The sequence below is a fragment of the Nicotiana tabacum genome, chromosome 11, assembly GCF_000715075.1.
Source record: "Nicotiana tabacum cultivar K326 chromosome 11, ASM71507v2, whole genome shotgun sequence".
In the NCBI taxonomy this organism is placed as follows: domain Eukaryota; kingdom Viridiplantae; phylum Streptophyta; class Magnoliopsida; order Solanales; family Solanaceae; genus Nicotiana; species Nicotiana tabacum.
Genome location: NC_134090.1, coordinates 70,458,297 through 70,484,388, shown reverse-complemented (window position 1 = coordinate 70,484,388; position 26,092 = coordinate 70,458,297).

Below are 26,092 nucleotides of genomic sequence, written 5' to 3'. Positions count from 1 at the left end.
ATTGGTTCCCCTTATATAGGCGATGTAACACGCTATAGTACAAAGTGCATTAAATGTAAAGATGCGGGGATGGGACGGCTAGACGTGATTTCTCAGCATAGGCTCCGGATAGGCCGGGCCTGTCAACGTAGCCATGTGCCTAGGGGGCTTCCCCCTCTATCCTGGCTTCGTTCCTTGTTTCCTCCGAGTCGGGCTTCGACAAGCCCTGAGGCCGAGAACTCGGTCACGACCTCCCGCCCTCGGGGTCCCGGGGCATGCTTCCGAAATGTCTTGATAGCGAGAAATCAAGTCTTCTGATTTCGCCGCATACATTAGCCCTTTTGTAAGTGGATCCGACACATTATTGCTTGACTTTACATAGTCAATCATTATAATTCTTCTAGAGAGTAATTGCCTAACGGTTTTATGTCTTCGTCATATATGACAAGATTTATCATTATACATAACGCTCCCAGCCCTTCCAATTTCCGCTTGACTATCACAATCTATGCACATTATTCCCAACGATTTGGGCCAAAATGGAATGTCTTCCAAGAAATTTCGGAGCCATTCAACTTCTTTACTAGTTTTATCTAAGGCTATAAATTCAGCCTTTACTGTAGAGCGGACAATACAAGTTTGTTTGGATAACTTCCAAGATACCGCTCCTCCACCAATAGTGAAATCATATCCACTTGTGGACTTAGAATCAATTGAACCGGTGATCCAATTTGCATCACAATATCCCTCAATCGCTGCATGATATTTACTGTAGTGCAAAGCAAAGCCCTGGGTATGTTCTAAATATCCCAAAACTCGTTTTATTGCCATCCAATGAGATTAAACTGGATTGCTCGTGTATCGACTCAATTTACTTATAGCACAAGCTATATCTGGTCGTGTACAATTCATGATATACATTAAGCATCCCAACGCACGAGCATAATCCAATTGTGACATGCTTTGGCCTTTGTTCTTTGTTAATGCAAGATTCACGTCAATTGGAGTATTTGCAACTTTAAACCCTAAGTGCTTGAATTTTTCAAGTACTGTCTTAATATAATGAGATTGTGACAATGCCAGACATTGAGGAGTCTTATGGATCTTAATCCCCAGAATTAAATCAGCAACACCCAAGTTCTTCATATCAAACTTGCTAATTAGCATACGCTTAGTAGCATTTATGTTGACAATGTCATTACTCATTATCAGCATATCGTCCACATATAAGCAAACAATGACTATGTGATTTGTAACATTTTTAATGTACACACGTTTATCGCATTCATTTATCTTAAAACCATTTGACAACATTCTTTGATCAAATTTCGTATGCCATTGTTTGGGTGCTTGCTTTAGTCCGTAAAGGGACTTAACAAGTCTACATACCTTCTTTTATTTACCTGGAACCACAAACCCTTCAGCTAATGCTACTAACATCCGTATGGACGTAATTCTTGTAACTAGAGAGTATGTATCAAATCTGAAGCTGAAGCTGAGCCGAGCGAGCGGCGACGACGGCGGCGCGAGGCTTGCCTTCTTCTCAACCCTTTAAGAGCTAGAAGAAGAGCAATTGCTTATATACCCATCAAAAACCTCTTTCTCTTCCAATATGGGACAATGTCCCTTTGTCAATTGGGAGGGGGGAGGGGAAGGGGGGGGGGAGACTTAAAAATTTCATTTCCCTCAATTTCCCATTCACCCTCTTTTAATCATTAATATAGCTTAAAAACCCAATAGTTGTCCTAACTCATATTTACAACAACAATAACAAACGCAATGAGTTCTCACAAGTGGGATTTGAAGAGAGTGAGATGTACGTAGTCTTACCCCTATTGTGAAAAAGTAGAAAAGATCTTTCCAAAAGGCTCTCGGCTAAATAAAAGATTAAAAAAAAGTGAGTCCTAATTGCTATGTAAAAGGAAAATTGTAGAAAGAGTATAACAATTGTGGAAAAATAGGTGCCTTTTTCTTTACACATCACCAAGCATTAATCTGAATTATGTTAACATTGTGATGAAATTAAAATTATTTAACTCATACAGCAAAAGTACAACAGTATGATCTTGTAGTACTCTTCAACTCATTATTGAGATAATTAAATTTATTATATAAAGTGGTCACTCCAATGTAACTTACTTTTTCTTTGTCCTCTCGCCTCTCCTTAGCCTCCATGGGACCCTCGTCACCCAAAGGATTAAAGAGCTGATTGTGGATTATGACATAGTGATAATTATCATGTGATTAACAGGAGGGAGGGGAAAAGTTAATCGAAAGAAGATTAGTGCAGATTGTACTAAAAATAATTACATATTTTTTTGGTCAAAATTAAAAAAAATAAAATAATTTCAACCAAGTATAGATATTTACAACCGCTAGTTATGTGGACTCTCGGACTAGGCCACAAAGCTAAGTACTAAGGAGGCTTTTGCTTTTATACCCGATTTTGGGGTCACAATTGAACTTATACCTACTTGGTAAAAAAAATTGCAAGTCTACCCATTTTACGATCAACTTCAGACTTATCGGGTGTGAAGTTAAAAAAATTAATCTGAAGTGAAAAGATTGCACTTCAGATGCACTTACGACCAAATAGGTCTCAAGTGTAACCAATGGTTTCATGCACTTAAGGCCAATAAGTCTGAAGTGAAAAATTACATTTCAGATGCACTTAAGACTAAAAGGTCTGAAGTTCAACAAACGTTTGCCTACACTTAAGACCAATAAATCTGAAGTGAAAATTGCACTTCAGATGCAGTTAAGGCCAAATAGGTCTCAAGTGTAACCAATGGTTTCATGCACTTATGACCAATAAGTCTAAAGTGAAAAATTACACTTCAAATGCACTTAAGACCAAAAAGTTTGAAGTGCAACAAACATTTTCCTACACTTAAGACCAGTAAGTCTGAAGTGAATAATTAAGGCCAAATATCATGAATAATTAAGGCCAAATATCATGCACTTAAGACCAGTAAGTCTTAAGGCCAAAAGATCTAAAGTGGAACTAATGTTTTCATACACTTAAGGCCAAATAGGCTTGAAGTGTAAATTACCCAGAAACAGAATTTGTTTTTCGAATTTTAACAATCAAATATACGATTTAATACCTAAATCTACTCCAAAATCCAAATGAGCTCAAATTTAAAACATAACCTCCAGATATCATCAAGAACAAACCCCAATCATCAATTTGTCAAAATAACAATAAATCTAACTAAACTAGTTTGCAATTAAGAAAAAAGAAAAAGAAACACTAAGCAATAGTAAAAAATAAAGCGTCACAATAACTCGCCACTGTAAAATATCATAAAATACCTTAAAATATATTCACAAACACCGTATAAAATCGTTGTCGCCCGAAGAAGAAGAAGAAAGAGGAGAAAAATGTTTGAAATTGTTTAAAAAGTTGGTGCAAGTTAAAAAAAATTTAAAAAGTAGGTACAAGTTAAATGGGACGACCAAGTAGGACGCCCAGTACAATTTTTACAAGTACTACCTATCTAATTACATCAACAACAAAATTGAAATTTTGTACTTTGGGAGGGGGAAAAATCAATCTTTCTACTAGTAGTTGTAATGAATGTGTTTCTAAGTTCTAAGGATAAAAGTGAATCGACTCCAACTGGAAAAAAAAATCAATAACAATGTTAAAAATGCTCTCAAGCAAGAATTCACTACCACCCTTGTTCATACCACCCAAGCCACCTGATACCTCATTCCATTATCCTCTTCAACTCCACAATCATTCAAAGAGATTTCTTTCATACCACCAGACACCAATATGATTATTGATTCGACTGAATATGCTATGCAACCATCCAAACCTCTTCCCCCATCTTATCTTCATACCCTACTCTCTCATAATATCTCAACTCCAATTTCTTCCTCAAATAATTCGGTTGCTTTTCCACAGGTTCTCACCGCGGAATTGGATGCACCCATTGACCCTAATATCTTCATTCCACTTTCCCTGAATGAGAAGGAAAGAATTTATAAGCCATGGCAGCATGCGGTGATTGTCTAGCTATATGGTCAGAAAATTGGACATCAATTACTGAGGCAAAAAATATATGCTTTATGGAAACCTACGGAGAATATACCACTTGTTGATCTAGGCTCTGACTTTTACTTGATTAAATTTCAGAAAGAGGCGAATAAGATTCATGCTACAAATGATGAACCTTGGTTTATTCTTAATCATTTTTCTGTTAGGCCATGAGAACCAAAGTTCATGCCATCTGAAACCACCATTAACTACTCTGCTATTTGGCTACGTCTGCCTGAGTTGCCAATTGAGTTTTATGATTTTCATATATTGAAGAAATTGGGTAATAAGGTTGGAACATTACTAACCATTGATAATTGCACTTCCTCCACAATAAGGGGACGGTATGCTAGGTTGTGTGTCCAGGTTCCCTTGGATTAACCACTTTGCACTCATATTTTTATTGGCCATCATAAACAAACTATTGTATATGAAGGGCTTAATTTGTTTTGTGTCAAGTGTGGTAGGATGGGACATAATCAGTTGGTATGTTCTTACAAAACAACTCCTAGTTCGAATGAGACCACTACTGCTAACCCAACCATAAATTCTAATTTAATTATTAAGTCTGCATCACCCAATAATGAATGGAAGGTTGTTACTTTTCCTACTAATTCGGCTAGGAAGATTAACAATGGCAAAGGAAACCTACGCAGATCAGGTATGTCTTTGGATAGGAATACTACTCCTAATACTTTGCCTTTTAATAAACTGTTTCTTAATAACTCTAATCACTCTTATAATTTACACAAAAATGAAATGCCTACTGGTGAAGCAATTCCTGTTACTACTGCTAATCCATTTAATGCACTGGAGTTAGAGGGCACTATTAATGCTAATCCTCCTAATGCTGACCTAAAAATTTCCCCAAACAAACAAACTCTTACTCAAGCACACCTCACCCTCCCTATCTCCACGGCCCAATCACACTTGGTCCACTTTCCACCACAACCTATCACCATGCATGCAATATGCCACGACCCACTCCCTCATATGCAAGACCTAACCCCTCCCTTACCCATTAGACGGTCAGCTTCATTTAATGATACCCAACAAAAGCCACAAACAACACACAAGCAAGACAAAGGCATTATTCAATCACCACCTTCGAATTCTTCAAACCCTAGGCTAGTCTCCATGCAGGAACACAATCATGAGATATCACTACCATAGCTCATTCTTATTCAAAGACACAACCTTCCACTCCATCAATCAAACCGCCTACATCCTCCATTCATACTTCTCTGGTTTTAGCTATACTATCGTCTCCCACATCAGTCTTATCTCCTTTAAACACTGCCCCAGCTACTCCCACTAAAGTATACAATGATTGCCAACAACTTCAACTACCTAAGAAGGTCACAACCCCACCCACACAGACAGAACATCCATCTACTTCATTCACAGAACCCACTCTTATTTCCTCCCTCCCACTTGATAATGGAGCCCAACACCATAATCTACACAGCCCAGTCACCACAAGCTCCATTAACTCTAGCATCTTGGCTAGAAACGAGCCTCCAGAACTATGCCTTAACCTTCACTATAGAGGTCAATCACCAAGAGGTGACCATCCGCATAAACAACCCAAGAGATCTTGCACAGATAATATCGGAGGGCATGCAACTAGGGACAGAGTTATTTGCACGATACCATTGGTCCATGATGCAAGCTCCACACCTCTCCCCATATCAACCTCTAAACCTTCCAATTCCGGTATGGGACCCTACTCATCTTCACCCACATCTAATTCGTATGCCTTTTTATCCATCCCCTACCCTATCAACTCCATGGATATAACCATATGCGAATCCACAACCCCTTCTGCCTCTCTTGGAACCTCCAATACCACCAACACCAGCCCCATCTCTAGTCAACTCACCCCGCCCAATACCAATCACTAAGAACAAGACGATAATTTATAGGCGGAACTCGACACAGCAATCGTTTACAATAGGGAAACTCGTCCAATATATGCATGGCTTGATGGGATCAAAGTGTTTGTGCAAAAGGAAAAATATGAAAGAAAAATATTCGTAAGGTGTCCCCCAACCCTAAGGAGAGTCTCTTTTCGGCTAAGGCCTACCACCAATCCAGAGGTGGGAAAATATGCAATGCTCTTACTCCCAACCTTTCTCCTATGTTTGGGGGAGAGCAGGAGTAATTGGATAAATCGAAGCATAAGTCCTACGGCTGATCTAGAAGATACTCATATGAATTTTATCATATGGAATTGTAGGGGAGCACTCTCCACTGAGTTTAGACTTAATTTTAGGTCTCTACTTGACTATAATAGTCCAGCGTTAGTTGTCCTTTTGGAAACACACTGTCAAACACATCAAAGTGTGAAGGATGATTTTAATTTTGATGGTATGATTGAGATGGCTGCCACAGGCCATTCTGGAGGAATTGCTATTTTGTGGTTGGCTAATGCATTAGATGTTCATCCAGTTGCCACCACTACACAAGAAATTCACTGCCATGTCCAGGTAAAACCTTTACCTTTTAAATTTTTATTTACTGCTATCTATTCCAGTAATGAATTAGTTAATAGACAGTTGTTATGGGATAATCTCATGTCTGTACACGATAATTGTCATGGACCTTGGTTAATTGGAGGTGATTTTAATGAAATCACTCATGCAACTGATAAATTTGGTGGACTTCCTATAAATAACTCACGCTCTAATAAATTTTTAGACTGCCTTAATTATTGTCACATGACTGATTTAGGTTTTAAGGGTAGTCGATATACTTGGACTAATGGAAGACATAAGAAGTATACTATCCTTGAACGTATTGATCGTATAGTTTCTAATTATGATTGGATTAATCAATACTCTAACGCTCTTGTTACACCCCTTCCCCGTACACACTCGGATCATTGTCCCATTAAATTAGAACTTCATCACTGCCCATTACCTAGGACAAAATTATTTAGGTTTGAAACTATTTGGACTAGTCATCCTGATTTTAATTATGTGGTTAAACAAGCTTGGCTGGATAATGTCATATTGCTTCCTGCAATTGATAATTTCACAACAATAGTACAACAATGGAACAAATCTACCTTTGGTAATATTTTTAAGCAAAAAAAGAATATTCTTGCTAGATTAAATGGGATTCGGGCTTCTATCCACTTTCCAAATAGTAAGTTCTTACAAAATTTGGAAAAAGACATAATGTTGGATTTTAATAGAATTCTTAGGTTAGAGGAAGAGTTTTGGAAACTAAAATCATGTATTGACTGGCTTAATAATGGGGATGCCAATACCAAATTTTTCCACCTCACTACTATTAATCGTAGAAGGCACAATAGAATCACAGCTCTTCAAGACCAGGGGAAATTGGATAACACACCCTACAAAAATTCTTGATCACATTTTCCTTTATTATCAAAATCTATTTACCACGTAGAAAACTATCTCAATTTCAAAATCAACACTACTTCCTTCAAATATATTAACACAAGCTGACCATGATTCCCTAATACAACCTCTACAGAAATTTGAAATTCTGAATGCTATAAAGTCTTTCAAGCCTATGAAAGCACCTGGTCCTGATGGACTCCATCCCCTTTTTACCAAAATTATTGGGACACTATTGGAGAATATGTGACACAGTTCTGTCACAAGGTGTTCACTGACTATAAAATTGACCACAAAATAAATTCTACCTTTATCTGTCTTATTCCTAAAAATAATAACGCCTCCACGGTTGCTCAATATAGACCTATTAATCTTTGTAATACTATTTATAAAATAATCACAAAAATAATGATTAACAGATTAAAGCCGATATTGGAACACATCATACATCCTACACAATCTAGTTTTCAACAAAATAAAAGAGCTGAGGATAATGCTATCATAGTTCAAGAAGTTATCAATAAATTTCAAAAAATGTAAGGGAATAAACTCAGTATGCTTCTTAAGATTTATCGAGAAAAGGCGTTTGACAAATTAGAATGGTCTTTTATTCGTAATACTTTAGTTAGTTTAAATTTTCCAGCTAAGTTTATTAAGTTAATTATGTCTTGTATTACCACCACTACTACCTCTATATTAATCAATGGTAGTCCAACTGATGCCTTTCAGCCCACAAGGGGTATAAGATAGGGTGATCCTTTGTCACCCTATCTGTTTATCCTTTGTCTTGAAATGTTGTCCAGAAAAATCAATAATGCTGTTGATTATCAGGCTTGGAAACCCATATCATTAGCAAAAAAGGGCCTTCATTATCTCATTTATTCTTCGCAGACGATATTACCCTCACCTCACAAATTACAACTAGTACATGTCAATCAATGGTGAGTACTATGACACAATTTACTAATCAATCTGGCCAATCTATTAACTTTGAGAAATCAAAAATCTACTTCTCCAAAAATTGTTAACCCAATATTAGAAATATAATTTTGCAACTTTTTCATATGAAAGAGGGTCGTAGTTTTGGAAAGTACTTGGGTTTCCCAATTTTTACAACCAAGCCTGCAAAATCTGACTATCAATTCTTACTTGATAATTTCAAAACAAAATTGGCTGGCTGAAAAACTAATTTTCTTTATCGAGCGGGAAGACTAACATTAATAAAATCCACCCTTATCCATCTTCCAAATCACTTGATGCAATATATAAAACTGCCTAGTTATATTCTAAGTCACCTTAATAAATACCAAAGGAATTTCCTACGGGGCACAACTGTACAAAGGAAAAAATTACATCTCCTTAAGTGGTCCACAATCACGAAACCTTTGGAAGTTGGGGGTTTAGGTATACAAAGTCTTGATACTAAGAATAAGTCACTCCATGCAAGTCTTGCATGGAGAATGTTCAATGATCCACAACAGTTATGTGCACAAGTTCTTTTACACAATTATGTACGGCCAAAGCCACTACCAAGCTACAATAGCTCTACTATATGGCGTAATATTATTAACGGCTGGAAATATTGTAGATTAGGTTATAAATGGAATATTGCAACGGGACAACATGTTAAGTTTTGGACTGACCCCTGGCTCAAGCATAATTTCATACTTAGAGACTATATTCATGGCCCTATGCCTCAATTTGAGGAAAATAAATTAGTATCTAATTATTACTTTAATAATAGATGGAACCTAGAACATACCCTTTGAATTACCTTTACATATAATTTCTTTTATTAACAATATTTATATGCCAATAGAATCCACCAACTATGACAAAATTTACTGGAACTTAACGGATAATGGAATCTTCTCAGTTAATTCTATATACAGCTGTTTAACCACCATTAATACACCCACTGATACATGTCTGCTTAACTCCTACAAGTGGATTTGGAAACTTCTCATTCCCCCTAAAATATCTTTTTTCATTTGGCTATTATGTCATAACAGACTCCCAACAGCTGTGTATCTCTCACAAGTAGGTATTACTAACTCAACAACTTGTCCACAATGTCACCAACATAATGAAACAATTCCTCATTTATTTCAAACTTGTGCTTTTACCATGCTTCTTTGGAAATCTCTTAGAATATCACCTCCCACTAGCACATTAGCTGTTCCTCAAATGAGCTTATGCCTTGGGTGTACCAACTTATACATACACCTTTGCCTTCTACACCATACAATATCCCTTCTACAATTATAATTCCTTTTTCATTATGGGAAATATGGCTTAAAAGGAATAAGTTTGTTTATGAACAAAAAGTAAACGACTTAAATATGCCTTCTTTGTTCGTAAAGGTAGCTGAATATTACTTTTTAACAAATCAATCTAGTAAGAAGAGATCAAAGTCTCCTATCTATATCAAATGGCATCCACCTGATTATATGTATTACAAATTAAATATTGATGGATCTTGCTGCCCGGCTCTATGCACTTATGGAATTGGTGGAGTTATCCGCAACCACAAAAGTAACTGGATCATAGGCTTTGCAGGGTCTGTCAAAGAAGGCACCTCTATACAAATAGAACTCCTTGCACTCCTCAAAGATTTACAAATTGCTATCCAACAAAGGCTCTTACCCATCATCATTGAGACGGATGCACAAGCAATAATTGGTATGTTAAAGTCACCAGCAATGAGCTTTATTAATATTATTAATGATTGCAGGTCCTTGCTCCGACTGTTGGATAGTCCATCCGTACAAGTTATCTACAGAGAACAGAATTGTGTAGCAGATAAATTAGCTAAATATGGTGCAACACATGTACAAGAGCAATGCCTACTCTTTGGAACACCCCCACCTTTTGTTATGTCTTGTTATGAACAAGATCACCAGGGTTACACAATCTCTCTCTGGATCATATGGTTTAGCTAGTGTGTGTAATAGTACAACTCCCTTAGTAGCTTCTACTTCCAATACTAGTGTTGTTCCCAAGTAGTGGGAAACAAACAATCTAGCTCTGTCTTTGTACAACGGATGCCGTGTATGCATCCAAGACTCTAAACTTATGTAAATATTTGTTATGTTATAATATTACCTATCTTTCCAACCAAAAAAAAGAGAGGATAAAAGTACTTTAAAAGCCCGTACAGTACATTAAGCGAGGTAAGTACCCAACACATGAGTAATTCTGTTATGTTTATAAATTCAATTTTACATATAAATGTTTTCAAATATTAAGTTTATAATGTTCAACAAAATTGAGAACTAAAATTAGAACTAGACAATTCCGTGGAGTTTTCAGTGCAAAAGGACATTTTTGGGTAAAAATAAGTATGCGAACATCTATCACAACCAGAAAGAGCATCTAACTAGATTTACAATTTTATGTATATTAATAAAGAAGTTTAAAGAATTGGAACTAGAAATTATTCTCAAAACTAATTGATTCAATTTTACATAAACTAATTATTAGGAGAAATATAGAGTCCATTACTCAAATGGTTACTCAACTATCACAAATTATCTGCTAAGGTCACATTTCTTTCTTTTATAACAACAAAGTCACTTAACTATGTCTATAGCACTCAAAAGTTCACTCAACTAGATTTTTCAAATTTTGGATTGCCAAATACCCATTTTACCCCCTAAATTATAAATATCTATCTTCTTTTTATTTTTTTTAACTTCTTAATATTATGATTTTTTCCCTTTTAATTTATATTATGGACTTAGTTATACAATAAATAAATTTTATTTATAAATTAAAAAATAAAAAGTATTTAAGCATATATAATGCTGGAATAACAAAATAATGAGCATAGTAAAAAAAATTAATTAGAATAATTTGTTCGTAATAATTTTAGTATTAATAACAAGAATTCAAAAATTTATTTATACAATCGAGAATGAAAGAAAATAAAAGTTGTAAAGTATATATTCCATGCACGTACTATAAAAATAATTACTTAAATAAAAGTAATTTTATAATATACATTATATATTCTTGAAAATTATGCTCAATTATATTATTATTCTGTCATTATATGAGCTGAAAACTAAATTTTTTATTTTTTATTTTATAAATAAAATATATTTATTCTATAGGTAAGTCCACAATGTAGATTAAAAAGAGAAAAAAATTATAATATTTAAAAGTTTTAATTTTTTTGTTGATAATTTAGAGGGTAAAATAGATATTTGACAATCAAAAATTTGGAAAATCTAGTTGAGTGACCTTCTAAGTGCTATAAGCATAGTTAAGTGACTTTGTTAATACAAACGAAAGAAAAATATCTTTAGCAGATAATTTGGGATAATTGAGTGACCATTTGAGTAATGGACTCAAGAAATATGACATCTATTGGCATCCTTCATTCTCCAATATTCCTTTAGCTTGAGCTTCACTGAAATTGCAATTGGAGGAGTATTATAGCCTGTTTGGCCAAGCTTCTTTTTGGCCAAAAGTGTTTTTTTTTTTTGCCAAAAGCACTTTTGGCCAAAAATTGAGCTGTTTGGCCAAGTTTTTGGAAGGAAAAAAGTAATTTTGAGGAGAAGCAGAAGCAGCTTTGGAGAAGCAGAAAAAAGTAGCTTCTCTCCAAAAGCACTTTTTAGAGAAGCACTTTTGAGAAAAATACACTTAGAAGCAGTTTTTTAAAGCTTGCCCAAATACTAATTGCTACTCAGAAGTGTTTTTCAAATTAATTAGCCAAACACAAATTGTTTCTCACCAAAAGTACTTTTGAGAAAAACACTTTTGAAAAAAACACTTCTCAAAATAAGCTGATTTTTGCAGTTTGGCCAAACATGCTATTAGACTCACCATGTGATAAAGAAAAAATGTAGTCCATATGAAATTTAGTTCAAACGAAACTTCATTTGAACATTTCTATACTGATAGCCTGTTTGGTCAAGCTTCTTTTGGCCAAAAGTGCTTTTTTTTTTTTGCCAAAAGCACTTTTGGTCAAAAATTGAGGTGTTTGGCCAAGCTTTTGAAAGGAAAAAAACGTGCTTTCGAGGAGAAACATAAGTAGTTTTGGAGAAGCAGAAAAAAGTAGCTTCTTTCCAAAAGCACTTTTTTGAGAAGCACTTTTGAGAAAAATACACTCAGAAGCAGTTTTTTAAAGCTTGATCAAACACTAATTGCTGCTTAGAAGTGCTTTTCAAACTAATTAGCCAAAAACAAACTGCTTCTCACCAAAAGTACTTTTGAGAAAATCACTTTTGAAAAAAAAAACACTTCTCAAAATAAGCTGATTTTTGCAGCTAGGCCAAACGGGCTATAAGTTATGGCCATTTTGTTTGGACCATGCAAAATAATCAATAATGGACATAGGCAGTGGCGCAGCCACACTATGCTGGGGATGGTTGATAAAGCGATCAACTTTCGTCGAAAAATTATATTGCATATATAAGTCGAACACCATTTTATATAGTTATATATAATATTTGAATACCCTTAATATAGTTGAGTGAGATAGTCCAACAATCTAGAGTGTTCAAAATGATATGTTGTTCACGGGTTCAAAGTTATCTGCCTATTTTGTTTCCCAAAAATCGGAGATCCAGTGTGTATAATGTCTATTTGAATCTTTTTCAATCTAATTTTTTCTAAATAATAACTCTTAAAACTTAAGATTTATATAAAGACAAACAACTAATCTTAAAAGTAGTTTTTAATAAAAAGCTATTTCTTAAATAAAATATATAATTTAAAAATCAAACTCTCCAAAAATTTCTTCAAAAAATCTATCCATAGATACAGATTACAAACCCTTTCGACTCTCTCTTTTCTTTAATTTTATGTTTGCTTTTATTAGTAAAATTTCTATTGTTGTCTTTTTTATATTAATTTTGATATATTAAATTATTGTTCGATTACAAGTATTTTTATTATTTAACTAAATATTGTGTAGTTTAATTAAAAACTTTGGTACGCCATTCATCAGAAAAAAATTCATTGACTTGTTTAAAGTTTGAACAGAATTCCTAGGTACGCCATTTGGACATAGGATCTATAACTATTACAATACAAAACAACCACCCAAAAAAAGTTTCTGTATACGACGATAGAGAATTTAAGTCTTCGTTATTCTTTTGTCAGGTTTTATGCGTTGGATATACAAGTCCCAACCCTAGTTCGTCCTAAATTATTTGACTTTATGATATCAAACTATGTTGGGCTATGACATGGGTAGTAACAATCAATATGATCAACAAGAGAGTCTGGTATTTAAGTGGAAAAAAGTTAAGTGATGAGTTTATTAATTGTCTAACAAATTTTGAACCATACCAATAAAAAGATTTCGATGGAAGTTGATTATATATATACTTTCTATTTCTATGGGGGTTTCTTTTTGTCTCGTTTTAATATAAACCAGAAAATGAAAAAGGTAGACATACGACATATTCTTCATATATCTATGTTGTGCGAAATGTATGTTTGAACCCCATTGATTAACCAGTTGAATCTTTACCTGTGGCTACATTATCTTATTCTTGTCCTTGAAAAAAAGGGGCCATTTTGCATCTATCGGCATGTTTTCTGGCCAATATTTTATCCCCCTCAATAGCATATATAATCCTCGGTGTTTGTTTTAAAAGCAAAAAGTCATGTTGGCATCTTTCAGCATGTTTAATGGCTTAGGTTTAGTTCCTTTTTCCCTTTCCTATCTCTCAACCTAAGTTTCCATAGAAAGTGTTGAGATTCTTTCTTTAGGAATCAAGAACTAAGATAAAGCGTGGGGGTTTGGTCCCCTAGCTTAGTAAAGATACACATAGTTGGTTTGGGTAGATATATATAGCATCTGAAATCTGAAGTTGATTAGTTGCTTTTGGGTATTTCACGTGATATACTGTTGAAAAGAAACTATGCCATTTTTGTACCAGGCAATTCTCTAAAATCTTAGAATCCATTGTTAAAGTAGTGGGTGCACATAAATTCTTCCTTAAATTTACTCATATTTCTTAAATTTATTATCATCGTTCATATTTTGTTGCTCCTGTTTCTTTGTTAAGCCCAACGAGTAAGTTAGGAATTTCCTCAAGGGTATTCAAATTTAAAAGAAGCGAAAAAATTCCCAAAAAAGGGTGTTTAATATGTGTTACACCTCTAAAACATAATAACATTTTACTTATATACACAATGTAATTTTTTGACGAACCACCCTTATGACCATGTGGCTTCGCCGCTGGTTAAACCTACTCATATTCCTAAGAGTTGTTTGTTTGGATATTATATTTTAGTTAATTAATTATAATTTTTTTCACTTTTTATGAAATCGCAATATTTTAACAAAGCAATATGTATTTTAAGATGTCTAGTAATAAAATATTTGATATTTCTCAGATAAATGGTTGTTTTTTTACCTGATATAAAGCTTATTTACCTGTTCATAGAAAAATACTGCTTTAAGTTTTTATAATTAACCTATATTTTGAAACAAAAAAATCTAATTATGTAAATACCCTTGCACTACACGATAGGGCAATTGCACTATATTATATTTTTACAAACAAACAGATCTCATGAATTTATTATGACGTGCAAACACTACTCTATCAAAATTTTAGTAATTACACATGCAGCCTAGTTATTAATTACATTATGGTGTCCAAACACAACCTCTTTATTTGGCGTGGGAGAGTGGGGAGAGAGCTAATCACGTTAGAAGTGATCTTTTCCTCTTTGAATGATATATGTCATGTTTTAAGCTTTTGTCTCTCTCTTGATTAATATTGTAGAAGCGGATCCAAGATTTTAACTTGACTTATTTAACGGTAAACTTACTAAACCTTTAAATTTATGAGTTTAGATCCAAGATCTATTATATTAGGATTTCGTAAGGTGAGAAACATTTTTCAATTTACATCTTCAAAACTTATGTTCCAGGAAAAAGCCATTTTAATTTGTCCAATGAGTCATCATAAAGAATTTTATAACAAGAAAATAAATAAATAATTAATAATTAATAATAATAATAATAATAAGAGGAGGAGGAGGAGGAGAATCATGCGAAACAATTAGCCTTGCAATAAATGACGAACGGATCATATAGAATCGCATGGTTCAATTACTGCTTCGGGCTTCGAGGTGTTTGAATGGGCGTTTAATCTAGTCAAATATATATATATATAAATATATATATATATATAGGCGGATCCAGGATTTGAGCCTTATGGGTTCCTACCATAATTTCAAATTAATATGCAATAATAACTGGGTTCACAATCAGATATTTACTAATATTTGGTGAATTTTTTAATATAAATACAGGATTTACGCAAGAGTTACTGGGTTTCCGGGAACCCGTAATCTATGCACTAGGTCCGCCCCCTATATATATATATGGAAATTGACAATTGGGAAAAGATGAAAATCATAGTAGGATATGAAGTACCAAAATCAAACCTTGGACTGGTGGTGATCTCCTCTCCTATCTAGGAATAAGAATGACAAAATGCAAAAAGCACAGATACAGAATATCCAGATGGCCAAAAACATGTGAAGACTTGAAACAACTGGTGGAGAGGCAAAGAATCATTGCTTTTCGTCCAATATCACAACTTTGACAATCCGTAAGAATAAAATTCTCACTTGGCACTTTTTTCTTTTTTCTTTTTAAATTTCTTCCCTTTCCCTTTCTCTGCTCTTTCCTCGTCGCTGTACTCAAGACAAAAGGACAATAGCTAATTTGTAGGCAAGTTTCCCTTTTAATTTATTTGTTATTTCGAGAATTATATGCATGGATTGCCTAAGGGATGAATAATAATGAAGGAAACAATACGTGGTATATTATATTAATAATAATGTGGAGATTGTTACGCAATGAATAATGATAGGTTACAAGTACCTTGTTTTATGTTTTGATGATCTAACAAACTTACTGTTAAGAACGAGTTAAGGAAGCAGTTACATATTCTCAAGACCTTAAGATCAAAAGGTTCCAGCTTGGGATATGCTTCAACTCTTCAGATTCACATGAACAACAGAGGAAACAGATAACTATCGTTTTCCGAGGAAACTGCACAAGTCAACTGCCCCAGCTGTAAAGTTGTTGCTTGCACATGCTACAGTGCAGAAACAGTGCACCAGTCAACTTTATGGGGAGTGTCTTTTACCTACCTTGATTACATCATCCCAAGTGATATCACAAATGTATTATTAACATCAAGGAAGGCAAAAACAAATCACTTGAACACTTAGAGAATTCACCCAAGCACTTCAACAGTAATTAAGCTTCCGATCAACAATCTCAAGTGTATCAAGAACAAAGAACAACACTACTACGGACCAGTTCCTCATATCAAGTGATTGTATGTCCTTAGTTAAGTTGTAACTTTGTTAATATTCTTACTTGTAAATCCTACTTAGCTTATTTAGAAGTGGTGTGTAGGAAATTCTTGTAAATCATAAACCCCCGTGTTTGTGTCTTGGCTAGAGTTAGTCAAGTTGTGAAGTCTTTGTAATAGAGGTATTACAAAGTGGCTTGTAATAGGTGTGTTACAAGTTAGTGAGGGATTAAGAGGTTAATTCCTAGATTGTAATCTAAAAGTTGCTCAGTAGTGAAGTTGAAATCTTACAAGGGTAGGCCGGAGTTTTTAATCCCGTTGAACTGGAAATTTTTCACGTAAAATTCCTCTTGCCATTTACTTATTGTAGTGTGCGTATGTTCTGTTGAACCTGATGGAGAATCTGGTTCTCTATAAAGTTTGGTGGACCCTTAAATTCTATTAATTGGTATCAGAGCAGGTTCTATCTATCAGGTTAATACCTAGAAAGGATCCTCATGGCTGCTCCTCCAAACTTCGAAGAAGGTCAGTCTACTTATAGACCACCAAGGTTCAACGGACAATATTATGGATGGTGGAAGATCAGAGTGCACGACTTCATTATGGTTGAAGATTCAGAACTATGTGATGTTATCTGTGATGGATCCTTTGTTCCTACCAAGAACTTGGCGACCCAGTTGTAGCCATTCCCAAGACAAGGAATGGATTCAATGACGCTGATCGAAAGTCCATAGAAAATAATTTTCGAGCAAAATAATTCTTGTTTGTGGCATTGGTCCTGATGAATATAACAGGATATCAACAAGTCAATCAGCAAAAAAAATCTAGGAGGCTCTTTAGACAGCTCACGAAGGAACAACACAGGTTAAACAATCCAAGATAGACATGCTCACAACTGAATACGAGCTCTTTAGGATGAAAGATGATGAATCTATCCAAGATATGCATACACGGTTCACCTCTATTATTAATGAGCTTCAATCTCTTGGTGAAATTATTCCAAGAAATAAGCTTGTCAGAAAAATCCTCAGTGTACTGCCCAGTTCTTGGGAAAGCAAAGTGAACACCATAATGGAGGCGAAGGACTTGTAGGAGCTAACCGTTGATGAGCTTTGCCGACAATCTGAAAACATATGAAATGAAGAAGAAGAAGGACAGTGAAAGAAGAGAGCCCAAAAGGAGAAGAACCTGGTCCTCAAGACAGACAACAACGGTTCAAGTGATGAGGATAATGATATGACTTACTTGACAAGAAGATTCCAGAAGATGGTTCACAAGAATGGAGGCATTCCAAAAAGGGGAAGTCCTAGCAAGCCAAAAAATTATGACCTCTATCATAAATGTGGCAAGCCAGGACACTTCATCAAGGATTGCCCTCTCCTAAAGCAAGATCAGTACAAAAACAACTTTCACAAAGCAGCCAAGAGGAACCCAGTTCTTGATAAACGCTTCAAAAGGAAAAATGCCACTGAAAATGTTGTAAAGCAAGCTCTTGCTGCATGGGGAGACTCTTCCAGTGAATCTGAAGAAGAAAATGATCATGGTGATAGTTCAATGATGGTAGTGGAAAGTGAAGCAACTGAGTATGATTCAATCTTTGCCTTGATGGCTCAGTCTGATGATGATGAAGATGGCGATGATGATGAGGTAAATGTTCTGGATGTTTAGAGAAATTTGAAATCTTATTCTCCTAAACAACTCATATCATTGGCAAATGTGTTAATTGATGCTTATAACAGTCTTATAAATGATAAATATGCTTTAGCTGTGGAGTTAGGAGAGGTAGAACAGACTAGAGACGACCTAGTAGTCGTTGTAGTTGATTTAAAGGAAACAATTGAGAACCCGAAGAAAGATAAGGATGCCTTAGATGAAAAGATTGCAAATATAGAACATGAAAGAGATGATCTAATGGTTGTTGTGGTAGACCTAAAAGAGACCATTGAGTGTGTAAGAAAAGAAAAAGAAGTCTATGCTGAGAGAGTTGCTAACATTGAGCATGAGAGAGATGACCTATTAGTGGAGGTGAAGGAAACTATTGGGGAACTTAAGATGGAAAGCAGGACTGAAAATTCTCAAAAGATAAGGAATTTGTAAGTGAAGCAGACATTAAACTTGAAAGTGAGTTAAATTCAGTGAAGTCTAGTCTGCGTGCTGAGCTTGAGAAAAACAAACAACTTAAGGAAGAACTAGGTATAGTGAAGAGTGATCTTGAAAAATCATTCAAGTGAACCTGGTCCTCTGATGCTATTACTACCATGTACACCAACAATATAATGGGGAAAACAGGCAGGGAATTGGGTTCCAAAGGGAAATATTCCCTACAACCCTTATTGCAAGTACGTTACTGCACCTGACAATTGGCTTTGCACTCATTGCGGTAACACCAGGCACTTTAAAGAAAACTATAAGGCCAGGTTTCAGTCACAGCAAAAAAATAAAGTTTTTGCTGAAAAAGTAACTACTGGTAGAGAACTTGGTCCCTCATATAAAAAACACATGATGCCTTCTTGGACCAAAAGATCCCCCATTCACCCCTTTCCTCATTTCAAGGGGCCTAAACTCGTTTGGGTTTCTAACTCCTGATTTTCTTGTGCAGAGAACAGTGAAAGGAAACATCCTACAATGGTACATGGATAATGGCTACTCAAAGCATATGACTGGAAGTACAAATGATTTCCTTTCACTTAAGGCCCTGCAAGGAGGGAGTGTATCCTTTGAAAATGGCAAGAAATGATACATTCTGGGAGTTGGAAGGATTGGAAAGTCTCTATCACACTCAATAAAAAATGTGTACTACGTGAACAGGTTGAAGTACATCTTGCTAAGTGTTTCCCAGATTTGTGACAAGGGAAACAAGGTGGAATTTGTGTTAAAAATTTGCACTATTACAAATCTAGTGACTGGTGAGGTGGTGTTAGTGGACAAGAGATACAAGAACATTTATGTTTCTGATTTTGAGTCCCTGCAAAGTGGTGATCTCAGCTGTCTAAGAGTCATTAATGATGATGCTAAATTATGGCATAAAAAGCAAGGGCATGCAAGCTTTTCATTACTGAACTAAATAGTCCAGAAGGACCTGGTTCGCGGTTTGCCCAAGTCAAGCTTCAAGAAACATAAAGTTTGCGATTCTTGTGCAAAAGGAAAGCATGTCAGATCTTCATTCAAGCCCAAAAAGGAAGTCAGTACCTCAAGGCCACTTGATCTTCTTCATATGGATCTATGTGGACCTATGTGGGTACCAAACAGAGAAGGAAAAAGATATATCTTTGTAATAGTGGATGACTACTCCAGATTCACTTGGACCCTATTCCTCAGAACCAAGGATGAGACTTTTTCAAGTATTTGTTGCCTTTGTCAAGAAGATCCAAGTAAAGATGGGCACAAATGTGGCTTACATCAGGTCAGACCATGGGACAGAGTTTGATAATGCCAGTTTTGTTGAATTCTATGTTGAAAATGGCATTACTCATAACCTCTCAGCTCCAAGAACACCGCAGCAAAATGGTATTGTGGGAAGGAAAAACAGGACTCTTGAAGACATGAAGAGGACAATGCTAATTGATAGCGGGATCGCAAAATATTTCTAAGTAGAAGCAGTTAATGTTGCATGCTATTTAATAAACAGATGCATGATCAAGTCCCTTCTAAACAAAAAAACACCTTATGAGTTGCTGATGGAAGAAAGCCTAAATTGACTCATTTGAGGACATTTGGCTGCAAATGTTATGCTCTCAACTATATCAAGGAACCGTTTGGAAAATTTGATGCCAAAAGTGATGAAGAAATCTTTCTGGAATACTCGTCCCAAAGCAAAGCTTACAAAGTATACAACAAAAGAACTCAATAAGTTGAGGAGAGTGTATATGTGATCTTTGATGAGTCTCACCTCTCTTTGAGAAGGACATGTATGTTGATCAAGATGAAGAACCCTTATCTATTCCAGGAGAAGTTATTGACATAGCAATGGAAAGGCAGACATGATGAGTCATGTAAAGAAGTCCAGTGATGATAATGCAAGTACACCTACATCTATTGGAGAGGAACCTGGTCCCACGATCACAATAACTGAAGCTGAAAATAGAGTTATTGATGCAATCCAAGCCATGCAAGAGGAGCTGCTGAAGAGGCTTGACATGGAATCATCAAAGACTAGACATTGTGTTTAGCGTGGGTCCTTGTGCAAGATTTCAATCAAATCCAAAGGAATCTCATCTGAAGGCCGCCAAGAGAATGCTGAGATATCTCAAGGGAACGAAGGACCTGGTTCTCTATTATCCCTCAGGTGACAACCTTGATCTTATTGGGTATGCTAATACTGATTATGCAGGATATCTGGTGAACAAGAAAAGCCCATCTGGAATGGCACACTTTCTGGTTTCTTGTCTCATCTCATGGGGCACAAGGAAGCAAGACTCGGTGGCATTCTCAATCGCTAAAGCAGAATATATAGCGGCTGCTTCTTGCTATGATCAATTGCTGTGGATCAAGCAACAGTTGCAAGACCTTGGAGTATACTCAGTCTGTGTGCCCCTCTTATGTGACAATACAAGTGCACTCAATATGGCCAAAAATCCAGTCCAACACAAGAGGACCAAGCACATTGATTTTTTGAAGCACTAAAGATCAGATTGCAGACATCTCCACCAAAGCTCTAAGTAGAGAACATTCTGCTAGAAATCACCTGGCACTAGGGTTGATAAAACCTAACTGAGGACCTGGTCCCTCAATGATTGGCTATGAAAGGAATAGATAGTAAGATTGGCTAAAAGTGTTTTCTGGCAAAGTCTAACTCATTTCTATACCGTCACAGGTAGATATGCATGATGATTATAGAGAAACTGATGGAGTGCATGCTGGTAAAAGGGGTTAAGCTTACACTTGCAAGACCTATCAGGGAACCCGGTCCTCTCGGCTCAGGTTTGTAGCTTCTCAGTTCTCTCATACACAACTTAGAACGGATAAAAACAATGCCACATCATTAGTGTGTCAGTTTCTTTACTCTGCATCTCTTCAACCAAAATGTCTCACCTGCTATTGAACGACTCGACTCCCCAAAATAAAACTGCTGCCTTTTCTTAACAGGTCCCTCATCTCTCATAAATGTATCTATCAAAATCATAACTCCTTATATCAGACCTCAAACTCTTCACTTCCCTTCCTTTTTTCTCATACCACTAATCTTTCCAGTAAACTTCACCATGTCTGAGAATCAAGAAAATTCCGGTGTTCTCAACAATACCCCCATCGAGTCCACACCAGTTGAAACTTCAATAGTAGACTTCTCACCCAACACCACCACCAGTCCAAACCCTAGAACAGAGTCTCCCTCAAACACAGTTTCCTCACCTACCCACTCAGGTTCTGGTTCTCATCGGAGTTGAAAAATCTCGACTCCGAAAAAGTCCGTGGTCACCAGTTCTCCTCCAGTCTCGCTGGAAAAACAAGGTGAACATGGTAATTTGGTCGAAGAAGGAAATTAGGAAACCTCCAGTCTCATTATGAAAGAGAACACATGTGCAAACCAAGAGGCTAGTCCTAACAATGCTGACTCACCTAAGACAGGGGTTGAATCTACAGGTAACACTCATCTTCCTACTGAAATTTCCATGGAACCACAAGAAAAGGAGGCAATAGAAAACATGCTCTCCATAGATGCTGAAGGTGTTTTTGTTGAGGAAGGTGTATGGGGGTCTGAGCCTCAGATGGAAGAGCTTCAGGACATAATAGATGGGAGAGAGCTTGTGCCAACTAAAACATCGGCACATGATGATACTTCTAGGGTCCCTAAAGATGGACCTGATCCCCCCACGAAGGATCTAGTATCCTAATGATGGACCTGATCGACACCCAAGTTAGTATTGATCCTGCTCCTTCTCCCCACTTTTATGTTGAACCCCTATCTATGGTGGTGCCTGAGATGCGGTTTGATAGTGAAGAAGACGTAGATGATATGGTGATTGCTAGTTTTATTAGGGCTAGGAGAAAGCCAGTTGCAGCTCCAGAGCCAAACCCTAAGCGACCAACTACTCGGTTACAGAAAAAGGAAGCTCTAGAGTCTACTCTCAAGAAAAGTCAAAGGAGTCAAAGAAGTAAAAAGCTGGTAAAAGATGGAAAAGCTGTATATGAAAAGGTCATCCCCGTGGTTAATATGGATGAGGAAGAAGAATAGGAACCTAGTTCCTTGACTCACAAGCCCTTGAAGCAGAAGTACTCTCACTCTCAATCCAAAAGAAACACTTCTACAAGTGTTGAAAGTCCAACCAAGAGTACTGTTGCTCTTCCTAGTGAAAAGTTTGTGGAGAAATCTGGTGATAAGATAGTGAAAGAGAGTGGTGAAGAGTTTGATTATGAAGAAATGGAAATTCTGGTGAACATATGCATGAAAAGTCAGTGGAGAAGGGAAAGTCTATTCGCAAGTCAGTGAAAAGAAAAGTGGATGATGATAAGGAACCTGGTACCTTCAAGAAAGCAAAAGTTGGCGACTCTTTGAGTTTTGAGAAAGAGAAGTTGAGAAATCAGAAGGTGCTGTGGGGCCGCACATTTGCCCCTGACATTGTAGAGCTTGCTGGGATGAGACAGTTAGTGGAAATTTGTGATTTCCAACAATGGACTCATTTGTTTTCAAATGTTGTTCAAAAAGTATATGAGAAGGAGGTGTGGAGTTTGTATGCCGACCTCTTGACAGTTAAAAATAATTACATCTGTGTGTTGGTAAATGGGGTGGACATAGTGTTAGACTCTGCCGTGTTGGGGTCAATTCTGGGTGTTCCTGCTGAAGGGTTGTCGTCTGTTCAAGGTGCCTGCACGTCAAATTTTAGAAATTCCATTGTCAAGGATAAGGCAATCCAGTAGGGGGAACAGGTGCATAAGAAGACATTTCTTCCAATATATCAGTTGGCTTTTGAGATGGTTAACAAAGTGCTGCTTCCCCGCGCTGAGAGGAGATCTATTACGTCCAAAGCTGACCTGGTCCTTATGGAAGCCTTGGATGGTTTTACCGCTATTAATCTACTTGGGATAATGATTGAGCATATGCAAAAGGTAGGAAACTTTAAGGATGACAACAATGGGCTACCTTATGGGTTTCTTCTCACAAAGGTCTTCGAGTACTTCAAAGTGCCTCTAGGACAAGCCAAAGTGGGCAATAAAAAGCAAACCTTCTCCAAGACCACTCTTGAGGAGTGTGAATGTATTGATAAGGTCGGAGGAGTTGGAATCACCTCTACTATCTCTCAACTGATAAATTCTTAGAATAGTACCACATGGGAGATCCGGAAGTTGAAGCTAGGAATGCGATCCTTAAGAGTCAGCTCAGTCAGCTATAAGAGGCACCTGGTTCCAGTAGTTCTCACAGCTCAGAGGTTGCCCACCTGACGAAGCAGAATGCTGAGCTCCGAAAATAGGTGGAGGACCTGAAAGAAAGATTGCTCAATGAGAAAATGTCCGCAAATGCTCGCATGGATCTTATCCTCAAAATCCTTGCTCCCTCTTCAAAGCCCTCATCCTCTAGTGTCCTTTTCAGTGTCCAGTTTCCAGTGTCAGTCTCTTATGAATGTTTCTGATGATGCATTTTGTTATTGGTACTTGTTTTTGTTGTGTTTTTAAATTATGGATGGTAACATTTAATCTCCTCCCGTTTGAAATATCCAAAGTGTTTTGTGGATGCTTTTTCCTTTTACCGTGTCTGATACTGTTATTTTGTCTCTGTTTTCTATCATGTTGTGTGCACACAAGTGGCATGTGATAACCACGCTACACTTCTTTTTGCTACTTACTTAGAATTCTTCTTTTTATGATGCCAAAAGGGGGAAGATTTAATAATTGAATAATATCAGATGTACACCAATTAAGGGGGAATACAGATTCAGGGGGAGTCTTAATATTTTTTTGATTCTCTGTCTGGTTCTGTGTGGCTTTTTCTGGGATTTTCAATTATAAGTTTGTCATCATCAAAAAGGAAAAAATTGATAGGTTACAAATACCTTGTTTTATGTTTTGATGATCTAACAAACTTACTGTCAAGAACCATATAAGGAACCAGTTACATATTCTCAAGACCTTAAGATCAAAAGGTTCTAGCTTGGGATATGCTTCAACTCTTCAGAGTCAGAGGAATAACAGAGGGAGCAAATAACTATCGTTTCTTGAGAAAACTGCACAAGTCAACTGCCCCAGCTGTAAAGTTGCTGCCTGCACACGCTACAGTGCAGAAACAATGCAGTAGTCAACTTTATGGGGAGTGTCTTTTACCTACCTTGATTACATCATCCCAAGTGATGTCACAACTGTATTATTAACATCAAGGAAGGTAAAAACAAATCACTTGAACACTTAGAGAATTTACCCAAGCACTTTAACAGTGATTAAGCTTCCGATCAACAATTCTCAAGTGTATCAAGAATAAAGAACAACACTACTACGGACCAGTTCCTCATATCAAGTGATTGTATGTCCTTAGTTGAGTTCTAACTTTGTTAATGTTCTTACTTGTAAATCCTACTTAGCTTATTTAGAAGCGGTGTGTAGGAAACTCTTGTAAATCATAAACCCCCGTGTTTGTGTCTTGCTAGAGTTAGTCAAGTTGTGAAATCTTTGTAATAGAGGTACTAAAAAGTGGCTTGTAATAGGTGTGTTACAAGTTAGTGAGGGATTAAGAGGTTAATTCCTAGGTGGCATAGGTTGTAATCTAAAAGTTGCTCAAAAGTGAAGTTGAAATCCTACAAGGGTAGGTCATGGTTTTTAATCCCGTTGAGTTGGGAATTTTTCACGTAAAATTCCTTTTTCCATTTACTTACTGTAGTGTGCGTGTGTTCTGTTGAACCTGATAGAGAACCCGTTTCTCTATAGAGTTTGGTGAACCCTTAAAATCTATCAAATAATGATACAGAAAGTATTATGTAAGAATCTTACAAGATATTTTGTCTTTAAATACATTTATTCTCGTGTGTGCAATCAATTTTTGGTAGTTTAAGGAAGCTTTTCTAAATTGTCAAATAAATATCGAAGGTTATTAACCGCTGCAATTATAAATATAACTTCCGCGAATTATAATTTAAAAACAAAATATTTTTTCCATATAACTAGTAAAACGGATAGTTATTTTCTATTTATATAGGGAAAACTTTTTAATTCTGGATAAAATAAATGGTTAAATATGGATAACTGGCCGTTTATTCTCCATGAGGGCTTCATAAATAAAATTAATTCTATTTATATAAAACAATGCCAGTCTTCACTTGACACTAGAATCTACAAGAATTGTAAAATTTAAATACACAATAGAGTATACACAACGAAATATTAATATGAACGTACTTTCAGCCATAATTGTTCAAATATGGTAGAAAATTACCTTTGATCGAGCTTGTAGCCAAAATTTTAGGAACCTTATAGTCTAC